At 36.8% G+C, this 15,465-nt stretch overlaps 1 protein-coding gene across 1 annotated transcript in view; it reads right to left on the minus strand.

Moving 5' to 3' along the window:
* KCNH5 (potassium voltage-gated channel subfamily H member 5) overlaps positions 1-15,465 on the minus strand; it is a 305,522-nt gene that overhangs the window by 20,001 nt on the left and 270,056 nt on the right. The window lies entirely within an intron of this gene.

The following is a 15,465-nucleotide window of genomic DNA, read 5'->3' on the forward strand; positions in this document are numbered from 1 at the left end:
TTGGTGCATAAATCTCTCCTCTTTTCATTCACCACTTGGATTTTTGAACATTCCATAGAAGAAAATTAGACACGCAAGTCCCTGCCTCTTTGGACCATCTCTACTCTATTCCAATTGAAGAATTTAAGACATTTAGATAATGCAAAGGAGACGGTCTTCCCTTGCCTCTCACAGATTAGAAAGCATTGTATCATATACACCATTTTATGTTTACTCTAGTAAAAGGCTGCTGGAAACAGAACTGGTGATTAGTACCACTTCCAACTTGAAAACTTCCTTTGCAGGAGACTTGATGTTTACAGGATCTAGTGGATAAGCAATAATGGTCATTTGGAGATTGGAGTTCCAGTCCTAGCCAAGGCTCTAATTAGCTATGTGACCTTGTGTACAAGTCCCATAATCTTTCTAGACTTTAATTCCTTTATTTAAATAGTGGTGATGGTACTGCACTTACTTCTTTTCAGCTCTAACTATCTTCAAATATATGAAATAAGAGATCATTACCTGATGCTAAAAAAAAAAAACTTCGAAATAAGATGGACAATCTATTTTATGCTCTTTAAATTATTCCTAACATAACTTCTTGCTAGAAGATAACACACTTGCCCCATTTTCTAGGTGTCAAAAATTCCTTGTATCAAATCCCACTAAGGCTTCTCCGACCCTCAGTGACAATTATAGGTCTAGGATACACGTGCTGCTTTTATTTGTGTTTTGATCCTGCTTCTTCCGGAGGCAACTGCTCACATGCTGTGCTGAGAGAAGATGAAAATTTGCTGCTAATTACCAAGGTTCACGCTTCTAAATATTGCTAGCCCGTAATTGAATTGCTGTGTCTAGAGTTGAGTATTAGCTAATAACTTTGTCCCTACAGTGTTGAACTGTAATTAGTTATTCTAGTCAAAGGAGAGTATGGGAAGCTATGTGGCTGTTTCTTTAGTGTTGCAATTGCCAGGAGCTGGGACTTACAATTTTAAAAAGAGTATAGTGTTTAAGTGATTGAGGTGTGCTGGTACACTTGCCCACCAACATGCACACACATATACACACAGCAAAGCCAGCAGAGGCTCTTGGAAGAGAAGTTTGAGCTGTCACCATTAGGAAGGCTGATTAAAGAGATGTCGGCTGTACACGTTATTGGGGCACGAGTTGCGGAAAATTATATTTGAGCATCAGACAGCATTAGAATATATCATAACTTCACTTGAAGCTTCCTTTATAAATATATTCAAATAATTGGTACCAAATCTAATATTTGTTAATTAAAACATATGTATCTGTGATTTATTCTATTCGGAAGTATCTTTATACAATCAACATAGATATCCCAGTATCATACTCTATTCATCATCAGACAGTTGTGTTATCCTTGGGTGGAAAAGCCTCAGATCCCATATATTACTGTGATTGGAGGACCCTCCCCTAATATCATAGGTAACCTAACATAGGTAGCGTGAGAAAAGTCTTTGCCCTGTTTTCTTAGAAAGCATCAATAATATTAGCTCAGTTGATACTTCAGAGAGTTTTGGCCCTGAGGAAAAGACAATCTGAGGAGAGAACTGAATATTTTTAGCTGAAGATCGCAAGGTATAAAATGGGAGAGTCTGAAAGATCATAGTTGACTTAGGACATAAGAATGGAAGGAGAGTTCACATTTTTTGACGGTCAGCTGAGTTCCAGGTACATACTATGCATAAAGAACACAAAAATAAATGACTTAAATAAATGCAGGGATACACCATGTCTATGGTTTCTAAGACTGACTATTGTTAAAATGGAAGACACTCTTCCCTAACTGATTCATAGATTCATTATAATCCAAATCAAAATTTTAGCAGGATCTTTTGAAGAAATTAACAAGCTAATTCTGCAATTTATATAGAAATGAAAAATGCACACAATAGTCAAAGCAATACTAATTGAGAAGAAGAAAACTGGGAGCCTTATGTGGTCCATATTTTACTATTGAAAATTATAGTAATTAAGATAGTGTGGTATTAGCACCTGTCTTAGTCTATTCAGATAGTGTGGTATTAGCACCTGTCTTAGTCTATTCAGGCTGCTATGCCAGAGTTCCATAGACTGGGTAGCTGATAAACAACAGAAATTTATTTCTCACAGTTCTAGAGGCTAGGAAGTCCAAGATCAAGGCACTGGCAGATTCAGTATCTGGTGATGGCCCACTTCCTGATTCATAGATGGCTGCCTTTTCACTGTGACCTCACATAGCAGAAGGAAGAAGAGAGCTCTCCCGGGCCTCTGTTAGAAGGGCACTAGTCCCACTCATGAGGGCTCCATCCTCATGACCTAATCACTCCCAAAGGCCCCTCCTCCAACTACCATCACATTGTGGATTAGCTTTCAACATATGAATTTTGAGGGGACACAAATATTCAGTGCATAACAGCACAAGAATAGACAAGCAAATGAACAGAATAGAGTGACCAGAAATAGGCTCATACATATTTGTACACTAAATTATGATGAAGATAATACTGCAGCACAATGGGAGAAAATGATCTTTTCAATATAGGTATGGGATAAATTGAGTACTCATATGGAAATAATAAATATCTTGCCCTTTATCTCATACTATAACACAAAAATCAACTCTAAATAGATTGTAGATCCAAATGCAGAAGGCAAAAACCATAAAGCTATTAAATAATATAGAGGAGAAAATTTTCAATACCTTGGGATAAGAAAAGATTTCTTAAATAACAAACAAAAAGTGGTAACGATAAAGAGGAAAAAAAAAAGAATAAGTGAAACTACATTGAAATTAACGCTTTTTGTTCTTTGAGAGATACTATGAAGAAAATCAAAAGACAAGTCAGTGAAAGGAGATAAATTCAATACATATACCCAATAAAAGACTCATATCCAGAATACATAAAGAATTGTTACAAATCTTAAGAACAAGACAAACAACTCCAATATAAAAATGAGCATTTTACAAAAAGAAAAAGTTATATAAATGGTCAATAAATACATGGAACAGTGCTCATCTTAATTAGGCATCAAAGGTGCACAATTTAAAACCATAATGTATTATCCTTACAGACTCACCAGAATGGCTAAAATGAAAAAGAAAATAGAATACGTTGGAGAGGATATAGCAAAACTAAATTCTCATAAACTGCTAGTGGGTGTACAAACTCATACAACCACTTGGAAAACTGTTTGATGAATAATTACTGACGCTAAAGATAAACATAGTCTAGACTCAGAAATTTCACTCCTAGGTAACACTCCCTTCCAAATAATTTTGTACAAATGCAAATAAAAGGCATGTAAAACACCATCCTAGCAACACTGTTCATAATAGCCCCAACTGGAAACCCAAATGTCCATCAAGTTGAAGTGTATTCATTCAGTAGAAAACTCTTCACTGAATATTAATGAACCATGACTAACTACAGGCAATATGAATGACTCCTACAAAATAATATTGAGTGAAAGAAGCCAGATACAAATGAGCACATATTGTATAATTCGATCTAAATAACTCTAAAAATCCAAAAAAGAGGCAGAAGTAATCTAAAATGTTAAAAATCAGAATAATAGTTAAATCTTGGGGTTGGGGGTAGGAGTCGTGCATGCAATAGAGTAGGATATGGGCTTCTGACATGCATCCTATTCTTTTTCTCAAGCTAGGTGCTGGTTACATGGATGTCTTCAATTGTAAAAATCCATCAAGCAGTACACCTATGATTTATACACTTTTCCATATTTGAGCTACATTTCAATTATAAGTCTAGTTGAATGATAAATAAGAGCTTGACCCATCCCCAAGGATTCTCAGTGTAGTAGGAGTAAACCCTCTCATTAGCATGTTGTTACAATGCAATGGGGTGGTTCACTGTATTATAATTCATCAAAGATTCAAAGGAGTCCCTATTATGTGCAGGATCCGCTTGTAGGTGCTAAGGATACAATGATGAATAAAATAAGCTTGCTGCTTACAGTCTGGTAAACAACAAGGGTACATAAACAGGTAATTTTCAACAGGGTAGGTAAATGCAGAGGCATAGGAACGCACATGATACTAAATAGACTAGAACCTCTTTAACTGATCTTCACTTAATCGCCATGACTAGCTTGACCATCACCTTCCCTTCTCTTTGTAAAACACACTGACTGATGCCCACAGCACACCAGATACTCCAGACTGGTTAACCTGTGAACCTCTACATCCATCAGTTGAATTGTAGGTTTATTAATAGTCACTTGTATATATGTTTATACATCAAGTCTCTTGCTCCACTTAGAGAAACCAAAACAGGAAATCTCAGAGGCTATATTATGGTATGGTTTATATTAAAAAAGATTATTAATGCCTTAAAACATTGGTAATTGAAATGTACATTTTTTAAGGTTTTAAGTTAAAATATCTAACCAAAATTTTTTTATTAAACTACTAATTACTAAGCTACATACAATGCTTTGATAAGAGTATACACCCTGGTGCCATATTGGCTGGGTTGGAATTGTGGTTCATATATTCATCAGCTATGTGATTCTGGCAAGTTATTTAGCCTTTCTGTGCCTCATTTTCTTCATCTGTAAATAGGGGTAGGAATATGGCTGTTGTTGGGAATAAAAACATGGCTGTATCTAAAGAACTCTGAAAAGTGCCTAGCACATCATATGTATTTTCTTAATCAGTGTTAGTTATTAATATTTCTGGTCCCCATCACACCAGATAAGAGAGGCTGTAGTACAAAGGTGTAGGAAAAATGGAATGGATCTTGAGAAGAAGGAGTGACAAATGACACTTAACGGTGTGAAGCCACTAATGTTGCCTGGTGTGGGGATTTGGGGAAAGCTTCATAAACCTTTGAGCAGGATCTTGAATCATGGGTGGGAATTCACCAAAGGGACAAGGGCTGGAAGTACCTGTGGGCAGAGAGACACAGCTGATAGAAAGGTTTGGAAGACAAAGAGCATGGTACATTTAAAGAACCTTGAGTTGTTCTATATTCTTATATATATAGCACATATAAGATTCTTGGGACTAAGAGATAGAAGGTTAATCTAGAAAGGTAACTTTTAATTTACCTTTAAAATTTCCATTCTTCCTCAAGAGACTGTGAGTTCCAGAACAGTCTCAATTTCTTCTTTTCCCCAGATTATGTGACCTCCATACTCTCCTGGCTCACTTCCTACTCACTGGCCAGTGACCAGCCTGAGTCATCTCATCTGGATGCTTCTCCTCTTCCTCATTTCTAAATAGGAGAGTCCTGAGATTCCATAATTTTAAATGACAGCTACATTCCAAAGGATATAAATGTTTTTGTGCAGTCAGTCTGTTCTCCCAACTTCAGATTCTTCTATCTACATAATGTATCACCTAAACTGAACACACTTTAGAGACAGAATGTGCTATTAATAATTACTCCAAAACAAAAGGCATAAATCAGGACTGTCTTGGGCAAAGTAGAACATACCGACACCACATATATCCAGCTACTTACTCAACAACTCCATTTAGATAGCCAATAGACATCTCAACCTTAACACGTCTCAAAACAAACTCTTGACTTTCAGACCTGACAAAGAAGATTGCACATTTCCTGGAGATCTTGATCTTTGAGCTGGGTACAGTGCCTAGATGAGTCTTGCTATTGTCTACTTTGTGATCTAGGTGGGAAGAAGGGTATGGTGTAGAGTCAAGTCTCTAGGGCAGATTACTAATTTACCACCAATTGTTTCCTCTTCTTCCCTTGTACAAGGCTAGATGATGACATTTTTCTCACCTCTCTCAGAGATAGGAGTTGCCATATGACTGATCTTTAGCTAAGGGAATGTAACCAGAAATGATGTGCATCATGTCCAGGCCTAGCCTAGTATAATTTCCCTGCAGGACTTCTTCTTTTTTGTCAGCTGGAAGTGAAGGACCAGTGTATACAAAGGATGATAGAGCCAAAAGATATAAGGATCCTGGCTCCCTGAATCAACCAATGGAAGACAGCCCACCAAACACTTGATTTGGATTGGTACATAAATAAGAATTAAAATTTTATTAGGATGCTGACATTTGGGGGTTACTGATTTTAGTAGGTGCCATTTCCTTTACAAAGAAACTGATAGATTTTCTGTGAACTTTCAGTTTTATCTAGTCTTATTGTCATATAAATATTATTTTACTGAATTGAAGTCAAAGAGTAAGTTAAAATAATCTACATTTCGCATGGAAACAAAGTCTTTATTTTTTCTTTTCAGGCTTTGCAAGAATATATAGTTATTTTAGGCATTTACTTGTATAATTTGAACTGAAAATATAGTTTTTGGACTTAATGGCTTGCATGCAAGGACAAGAAATGTGTGGATAAAATTATTATCTTCTGATTCTTACTTTTACTAAAGCCAAAATAAAGTAGCTCCTACAGCATAGTATTTAATTTCAAGCTTTGCCTTAGAATTAGTGATTCCTGTAGATAAAATTACCCTACCTCCTTTGATAGTCATGGGAAAAATGGTTGCAAGAGTGCAAAATCAATAACTTTGCAGAAGTAATATCCACCATGGATCAATTACTACAATCAATGGCATAGTAATCAATTTATTATGACTCATCCCAACACTTTATTTTCCTCTTGTTAATTTTCACTATATGGAAAGAAATCTCTCTAAATTGTTTTCTCTTGTTTAATATTAACAGAACCAAGAAACCTCTTTCTACATCTAATCAAAAACAACAACATGGGAATGTTTATTTGTTAAATGAATCAGAGAACAAAATAGACTCACAGAAATCTTCAATTCTACTGGGATGACATTAGGTACAATTAAAATCTGTCTTTACTGGTAGGCTGATTTCCTCCCCTGTACAAGGACACATGTATCAAAAATGGCAGAGTAAATCTACAAAGGCATAATTTCAAATTGGGTGATATTTAACCCTTTTCCAAACAATAAGTATAGTTTTTGTTGTAACATGTGACACTCTTTTCTAACAATACCATTTATCCATTGACTTTATTTGTAAAAAATAAAATTGTAGGAATTTTGAAAATATAATAACCTATCATCTTTTAAAAAACACTAATTAGGAGGCTGGCCCCATGGCCAAGTGGCTAAGTTCATGTGTTCTGCTTCAGTGGCCCAGGGTTTTGCCAGTTTGGATCCTGGGTACATATATGGCACCATTCGTCAGGCCATGCTGGGCAGTGTCCCACATAGCACAACTAGAAGGACTTACAACTAGAATATACATCTGTGTACTGGAGGGCCTTGGGGAGAAGAAGAAGAGAGAGAGAAAAAAAAGATTGGCAACAGTAGTTACCTCAGGTGTCAATCTTTAAGAAAACAAAACAAAACAAACTAAAAAAAAACACTAATCATATTGATGGGGGAAAAAAAACAAAAGAAATGAAGTGAAAACACCTTTGCAATAATTCAATATAATTCTTTTTCTTTTCAAATATATTAATTTGTCAGCTATAAACTGTATGGATTTAGTAAACAGCATTGATGGTCTCCACATAGAATGAAGGTATATAAATGTAGTACAATGTTTTCTTAAAATTTGAACCTTGATTGTATTTACCTGTATTATGTGATATTTGCTTTAACCTTCAGAAAAAAATTTGTTGTACTGAACATGAAAATGCTAATTGTAATACCTGTAGGAATTTTATCTAAACTTTATGAAATAATCCCAAGAATGTCACCATTATTATGCGTTTAAGAATGTTGCAAGTATACTTCTAAAAAAATAGCACTCATTTTATGCCTGGGGCTGGCCCATTCAGCTGCAATCCTGAGAGAGCTGACAAGAGCCTTGCAGGCCAGAGGCCTATAGTGATTGTAAGCCCCTGATCCTAACAACCAGCCACGGTGGGGACCGACACACTTTACAGAAAAATTGCAATAGGAATGTGTTATTAGACCTTGCAGCCCACTGTGCTGGGGCTCCCATGCCCAACAAAGTGACTGAAGGGTCCATAGCCGCCACATGAGCTGAGCTTTACAACGAGCTGGTCAGGAGGACAGCCTAGCCTCCCCAGGCACCTGCAGCAAGAGCAACCCTGCTACCACAGAAGGAAAACATAGCCCACACAGGGGACACTCCTGGAACATTGGGAACTGGTGATGAGATAGAAGCAAACTGCTGGGCCTCATAAGGCATCTCTTATATAAGGCCACCTCTCCTAGTTTTGGAGATGTAGCTGATCTACCTAATACATACATATAGGCACAGAGAAAGAGAGAAAATGAGGAGACAAATTAATATATTACAATTAAGGGAACAGGACAACACCCCAGAAAAAGAACTAAAAAAAAAAAAGAGAAAAACAAAGAGTACAAAAGAAGAGTCATAAGGATGCTCACTGATCTTGGAAGAAGAATGGATGAACACAATGAGAACTTCAACAAAGAATTTAAAAATATAAAAAATAACCAATCAGAAATGAAGAATACAATACTGGAAATGAAAAATCCACTAGAGAGACTCAAAATCAGAGTAGATGATAAAGAAGAAGGGATCAGCGAGCTGTACAAAAGATTAGAGAAGATGACCCAAGCTGAAAAGATAAAAGAAAAAAGAATTAAAAAGAACAAGAACAGTCTAAGGAACCTCTGGGACAACATAAAGTGCACGACATCTGTATTATAGGTGTTCCAGAAAGAGAAGTGAGAGACAAAGAGGCAGAGAATCTATTTGAAGAAATAATAGCTGAAAACTTTCCTAACCTAAGGAAGGAAACAGACATCCAGGTATAGGAAGCACAGATAGCACCAACAAGATAAACCCAAAGAGGCCCACATGAGACATATTATAATTAAAATGTCAAAAATTAAAGATAAAGAAGGAATCCTAAAAGCTGCAAGAGAAAGGCAATAAGTTACATACAAATGAAACCCCATAAGGTTATCAACTGACTTTTCAGCAGAAACCTTACAGGCTAGAAGGGAGCTAAAAGGAAAAACCCTACAGCCAAGAATACTGTACCCAGCAAGGTTATCATTCAGAATAGGAGAGATAAACAGTTTCCCAGACAAGCAAAAGCTACAGAACTTTATCACCAAGAAACCAGCCTTACAAGAAATGCTAAAGGGACTTATTTAAGCACAAAAGAGAAGACCACAAGTGGGAATAAGAAAATTATCCAAAAAAAAAGAGAAAGCAATAAAATCACTGGTGAAGGCAAGTATAGAGCAAAGGTAGCAGATCAATGACCTATGAAGCTAATATGAAGATCAAATGACGAAAGTACTAAAATTATCTATTTCCATGATAAGAGGGCAATGGACACATATGCACAAAAAAAGAGGTTAGATATGATATCAAAATATAAAATGTGAGAGGAGGAGAGCAAAAGAGTAGAGCAAGAGGTCAAACTAAAGAGACCATCAACTTAATATAGATTACTATATACATAGGTTATTACATGTGAACCTCATGGTAATCACAAACCAGAAGCCTATAATAAATACAAAAAAAATTAAGAGAAAGGAACTCAAACACGGTACTAAAGAAAGCCATCAGACCACAAGGGAAAAGAGCAAGAGAAGAAGAAAGGAACAGAGAAGAACTATGAAAACATCCAGAAAAAAGGTAACAAAATGGCAATAAGTACATTCTTATCAATAGCTACTTTAAATGCCAATGGAATAAATGCTCCAATCAAAAGGCACAGGGTGGCCAACTGGATAAAAAAATGATACCAATATATATGCTGCATACAAGAGACACATTTCAGATCTAAAGATACTCACAAACTGAAAGTGAAGGGATAGAAGAAGATACTCCAGGCAAATGTAAATGAAAAGAAAGCTGGGGTAGCAATACTTATGTCAGATAAACAGACTTTAAAACAAAAACTGTAACAAGACACAAAGAAGGACACTACATAAGATAAAGGGAACAATCCAACAAGAGGATATAACACTTGTAAATATCTATGCACCCAACATAAGAGTTCCTAAATATATGAATAAATTATTAACAGATGTAAAAGGAGAAATAGTAACACAATACTAGTAGGGGACCTTAACACTCCACTTACATCAATGGAAAGATCATCCAAACAGAAGATCAATAAGGACAGAATGGCCTTAAATGATACATTAGACCAGATGGACTTAGTAGATATGTACAGAACATTCCATCTAAAAACCACAGAATACACATTCTTTTCAAATGCACATGGAACATTCTCCAGGATAGATCATATATTAGGCCACAGAAAAGGTCTCAGTAAATTTAAGACGATTGAAATAATACCAAGCATCTTTTCTGACCACAACAGTATGAAACCAGAAATCAATTACAGGAAGAAAATGGGAAAAGACCCAAATACATGATTAAACAAAATACTACTGAACAAAGAGTCAGTGAAGAAATCAAAGGAGAAATTAAATAATACCTGGAGACAAATGAAAATGAGAATACAACTTGGCAAAATTTATGGTATGCAGCAAAAGTGGTTCCAAGAGGGAAGTTTATAGCAATACATACCTACCTCAACAAACAAGAAAAATCTCAAATAAATAATCTAACAGTGCACCTAAAGGAATTGGAAAAAGAAGAACAAACAAAGCCCAAAATCAGTAGAAGGAAGGAAATAATAAAAATCATAGTAGAAATAAATGAAAAAGAGATTAAAAAAACAATAGAAAAAATCAATGAAACCAAGAGCTGGTTCTTTGAAAACATAAACAAAATTGACAAACCTTTAGCTAGACTCAGCAAGAAAAAAGAAAGAAGGCTCAAATAAATAAAATCAGAATTGAAAGAGGAGAAATGACAACAGACACCTCAGAAATACAAAAGATTATAAGAGAATACTATGAACAGCCATACGCCAACAAATTGGATAATCTAGAAGAAATGATAAATTCTTAGAATCAACTTTCCAAAACTAAATGAAGAAGATATAGAGAATTTGAATAGGCCAATCACCAGTAAGGAGATTGAAATAGTAATCAAAAGCTTCCCCAAAATAAGAGTCCAGGACCAGACAGCTTCCCTGGTGAATTCTACCAAACATTCAAAGAAGACTTAATATCCATCCTTCTCAAACTCTTCCAAAAAATTGAAGAGGAGGGAAGCTTCCTAATTCATTCTATGAAGCCAACATTACCCTGATACCAAAACCAGAAAAGGACATCACGGAAAAAGAAAATTACAGGCCAATAGCACTGATGAACATCAGTGCAAAAGTCCTCAACAAAATACTGGCAAATCGAATGACAGAATACGTTAAAAAAGATCATGCACTATGATCAAATGGGATGTATTCCAGGGATGCAGGGATGGTTCAACAACCACAGATGAATCAATGTGATACACCACATTAACAAAATGAAGAATAAAAATCACATGATCATCTCAATAGATGCAGAGAAAGCATTTAACAAGATACAGCAACCTTTTATGATAAAAACTCTGATAAAATGGGTATAGAAGGAAAATACCTCAACATAATAAAGGCCATATATGACAAACCCACAGCTAATATCATTCTCAATGAAGAAAAACTGAAAGCTATCCAAAGAAGATATACAGATGGCCAACAGGCACATTAAAAGATGTTCAACATCACTAATTATCAGGGAAATTCAAATGAAAACTACAATGAGATATTACTTCGGGCCAGTCAGAATAGCTATAATTAACAAGGCGGGAAATAACAAATGTTGGAGAGGATGTGGGGAGAAGGGAACTCTCATACACTGCTAGTAGGAGTGCAAACTCGTGCAGCCACTATGGAAAACAGTATGGAGATTCCTCAAAAAATTAAGAATAGATCTACCAAATGATCCAGGTATTCCATTGGTTTTTATCTAAAGAACATGAAAACACGAATGTGTAAACATATGTGCACCCTTATATTCACTGCAGCATTATTCACAATAGCCAAGAGTTGGAAGCAACATAGGTGTCCAACAGGGGTCGAATGGATAAAGAAGATGTGGTATATTTACACAATGGAATACTACTTAGTCATAAAAAATGATGAAATCTGGTCATTTGTGACAACATGGGTGGACTTTGTGGGTATTATGTAAAGCAAAATAAGTCAGAACGAGAAAGCCAAATATGATATGATCTCAGTCATACACAGATGATTAAGAAAACAACAAACAAACATATAGAGACAGGGACTCCATCAGTGATTACCAGAGGAGAAGTGGGAGGGAGGAGGATGAAAGGGGTGATTAAGCACATGTGTGTGGTGATGGATTGTAATTAGTCTTTCTGTGGTGAACATGATGTAATCTACACAGAAATTGAAATATAATGATGTACACCCAAAATTTATATAATGTTATAAACCAATGTTACCACAATAAATTTTTTAAATTAAATTAAAAAAGTAGCACCCAAGGGGCTGGCCCCGTGGCCGAGTGGTTAAGTCTGTGTGCTCCGCTGCAGGCGGCCCAGTGTTTCGTTGGTTTGAATCCTGGGCACAGACATGGCACTGCTCATCAAACCACGCTGAGGCAGCGTCCCACATGCTACAACTAGAAGGACCCACAACGAAGAATATACAACTATGTACTGGGGGGCTTTGGGGAGAAAAAGGAAAAAAATAAAATCTTTAAAAAAAAAATAAAAAATAAATAAAAAAAAAGTAGCACCCAAAAAGAGAAGGAGAACCTAAAATGATCTCCGTTGCATAAGATGGATTTTGAGGGATCATCACCAGCGGCCTCATTTCCTGTGGTTCTACCCTGCTTCTGAACTAATCTGATAAAACCATGATCCTCAATCATCCCCTCAACTGGCCTTCTTGAGTTACAGTCTGGCTGCTGTGCATATACCACTGAATGAGAAAATCCCTCAGTCATACATATAGGACATATATGATAGGTCAGGATCTCTGACATCAACTGAGCTTTCAGTGGACATTTCTTGTTACTGGCCAATTCCTTCTTCTGCATTACCCCCAACAGTGACTGTTTCAAATAAACATAACTCTCCTCAAAATCCACCCAGATCCCCCCCTCTCACTCTCAGCAGATGATCATGCCTTCTTTATTGGGAAAACTGGGGCAAAGTAGTCAGCTCTCTCAATTTCTTGCTTCTCCCTTCTGTTCCCCCTACCACCTATAGATTCAACGCAGCTGTGCTTCTGCCTCCACTTCTTTCCAATCTGAGAGAATGAAATGTTCTTCCTTCTGTTTAAAGCCTACTCCTTCACTTTTGCTCTAGCCGATCACCTGAATCCTCCAGGACTTTTCTCCATCAACTATCCTTATATCCTTGAATAAATTTAAATTATTTTTCTATTGACTTTTTACCTCAGCTTTCAGCTCATCTCTCCTATTCTGGTGAAGGAGGAAAAAAAGCTTCACAAAACTCAATCCCTTCCTTTGACTTTGCAGTCACTTTAGCTAATATCTTCCTACTTCTCCACTCAAACTAATTTTGTACTGAACATATTCCATTTACCCCTCCAGATCCACTCCCCACCCTTCTCTACCCTCCTCTGTGCCCTGGATGCTGGCCTGTATAACTGCATCAATGGGCTTACTTGCGGCACTGCTTCCAGTTGGGTTTGGCCAATGGGAAGCACTAGAAGGAGATATAAGAAGGAAGGAGAGTGGGGATCAGGACCTTTATTATCCCAGCGCCTAGGACTTGTAGGGTCTCCATGGGATGGCTTAATTCCTTGGCTAAATGTCACCACTCCTATCAGGCAACCTTCTTAACACAGTTTCTCTCTCTCTTTCTTTCTCCTTCTCCATCTCCTCCTTACCCCCCTCTCTTCTTTCTGTTATCTCTTTAGCCAGTGGATAGTAGTGGTGTGCAGTAACTAGCCCATGGGTAACACTATCCCTTATGCAGAAAAAACATAAGGATTGCCCACACTTTATATGTAAGCCTTTTACGTAGCCTTTTTCAAAATATCCGGTAAGAGTCTTCCATTTGTCTCCTGCTAGGTCCCAGTCTGATGCAATTTTTTTGAAAAAATAGTTTATATAGATACTGCTTGCACACTTCCTCTTCAGTTATCAACACACAACATAGCTTTTGTCCCACCATCCCTACACTAACACTAGTTTTTTCTCCCTAGTCATTATTACTGATCCCCACATAGACAAATCTAGCGGTCATTCTTCAGCCCATATTTTACTGGACATATTTTCTGCATTTTCCACTGTTGACAACTCAATTTCTCTAATAAATCTACTTCTTTAGCATCCATGATACCTTATTAATTCTCCCTTTATATCTCACTCATGGGTTCTTCTCACTATTCTCCCTTCAAACACTGATGCTCCCCATAGTTCAGTTCCTTGGCCCAATGATCTTTTAATATTATATGCTTTTCCCAAGTGAAATCCTCCACTCTCAAGACATTAACCAAACCCAACATGGCCCAAATCTCTAGCTATCAGCACTGTTAGACACAACTATCTGTGTATTCCAAATATACTTGAAACTCAGCATGGCCAATTCCAGAATCATTATCCTTATACTATGTGCCTCAGAACTGCTCCTACTTCTGTTTTTCTCTACGCTATTCAATCAGAAGTCTGAGTCACCCTAGACACCTCTCTTTTCCCCACTCCCCACCATATCAGCTTCCAGTCACGATCCATTAAAATTATTGTTCATATTTCCTACAGAGTGGAAACCTGACCACACCATTCCACTGCTTAGGACTCTTAACAGCTCCGGTTTGAGTTCATTAAAGGCACAGAGATGCTTTCTTCCTGCCCTGACCCTTACCTATATCCTCAGTCTTGGCAGCTGGAACTATCATGCCAGTGCTTTATGTGTTATTACATAAAACTGCTTATAGTTTCTAGTTCAGGTCATAATATTTCATACTTCCATGCCTTTTGAAGTCTGTCTCTCTTGCCAAAATGATCTTGACCATGTTGTTTGATTGTGTCCTGAATGTTTTAGCCTAAGCACCATGATTTTCCAGGAAGCCCCTCCTCTTGCCCCTATTTACCCCACCCCTCTCCTTACTGTTCTGCTGGTAAATGTTCATACTTGGGCTCGCAGAACACCATAAAATCTCCCAGAGAATTTAAAATGCTATGTTGAAATTATCTGTTAGCATCTCTCTCTACCTCATTATACCTGAAGTGCTCTAAGGCAGAGAACATGACTTGGTCATCTTTTAACAACTGCATAGCACAGTGACCGAAATTAAAGCTAATATTTAACATCAATTTTTATAACTAAAAGTGATTATTAATAATAATAAGCCTCTTGTTACTCCTTAACCTTACTTAGAAAATGAACATTGAAACCTTCTGAATATCCATGAAAAAATTAGTCTTCTGATATATTATAGGACAGTTTTTCCAAGCTATGAACTGATATATTGTATGCAGCAGCCATATATCAGCGTAAGGTCCTATATGACGTATTCACTTGAAATCAAGACAGGTGCAGACAAGTCCTTGGGGCAGGCCAGGCTGGATTTATATGCCTTAAGACCAAGGAAGATGTCATGTTAATATGTGTTAGAATTGATATCCGATCCCTAT

Source organism: Equus przewalskii, chromosome 25, assembly GCF_037783145.1.
Source record: "Equus przewalskii isolate Varuska chromosome 25, EquPr2, whole genome shotgun sequence".
NCBI classification, from domain to species: Eukaryota; Metazoa; Chordata; class Mammalia; order Perissodactyla; family Equidae; genus Equus; species Equus przewalskii.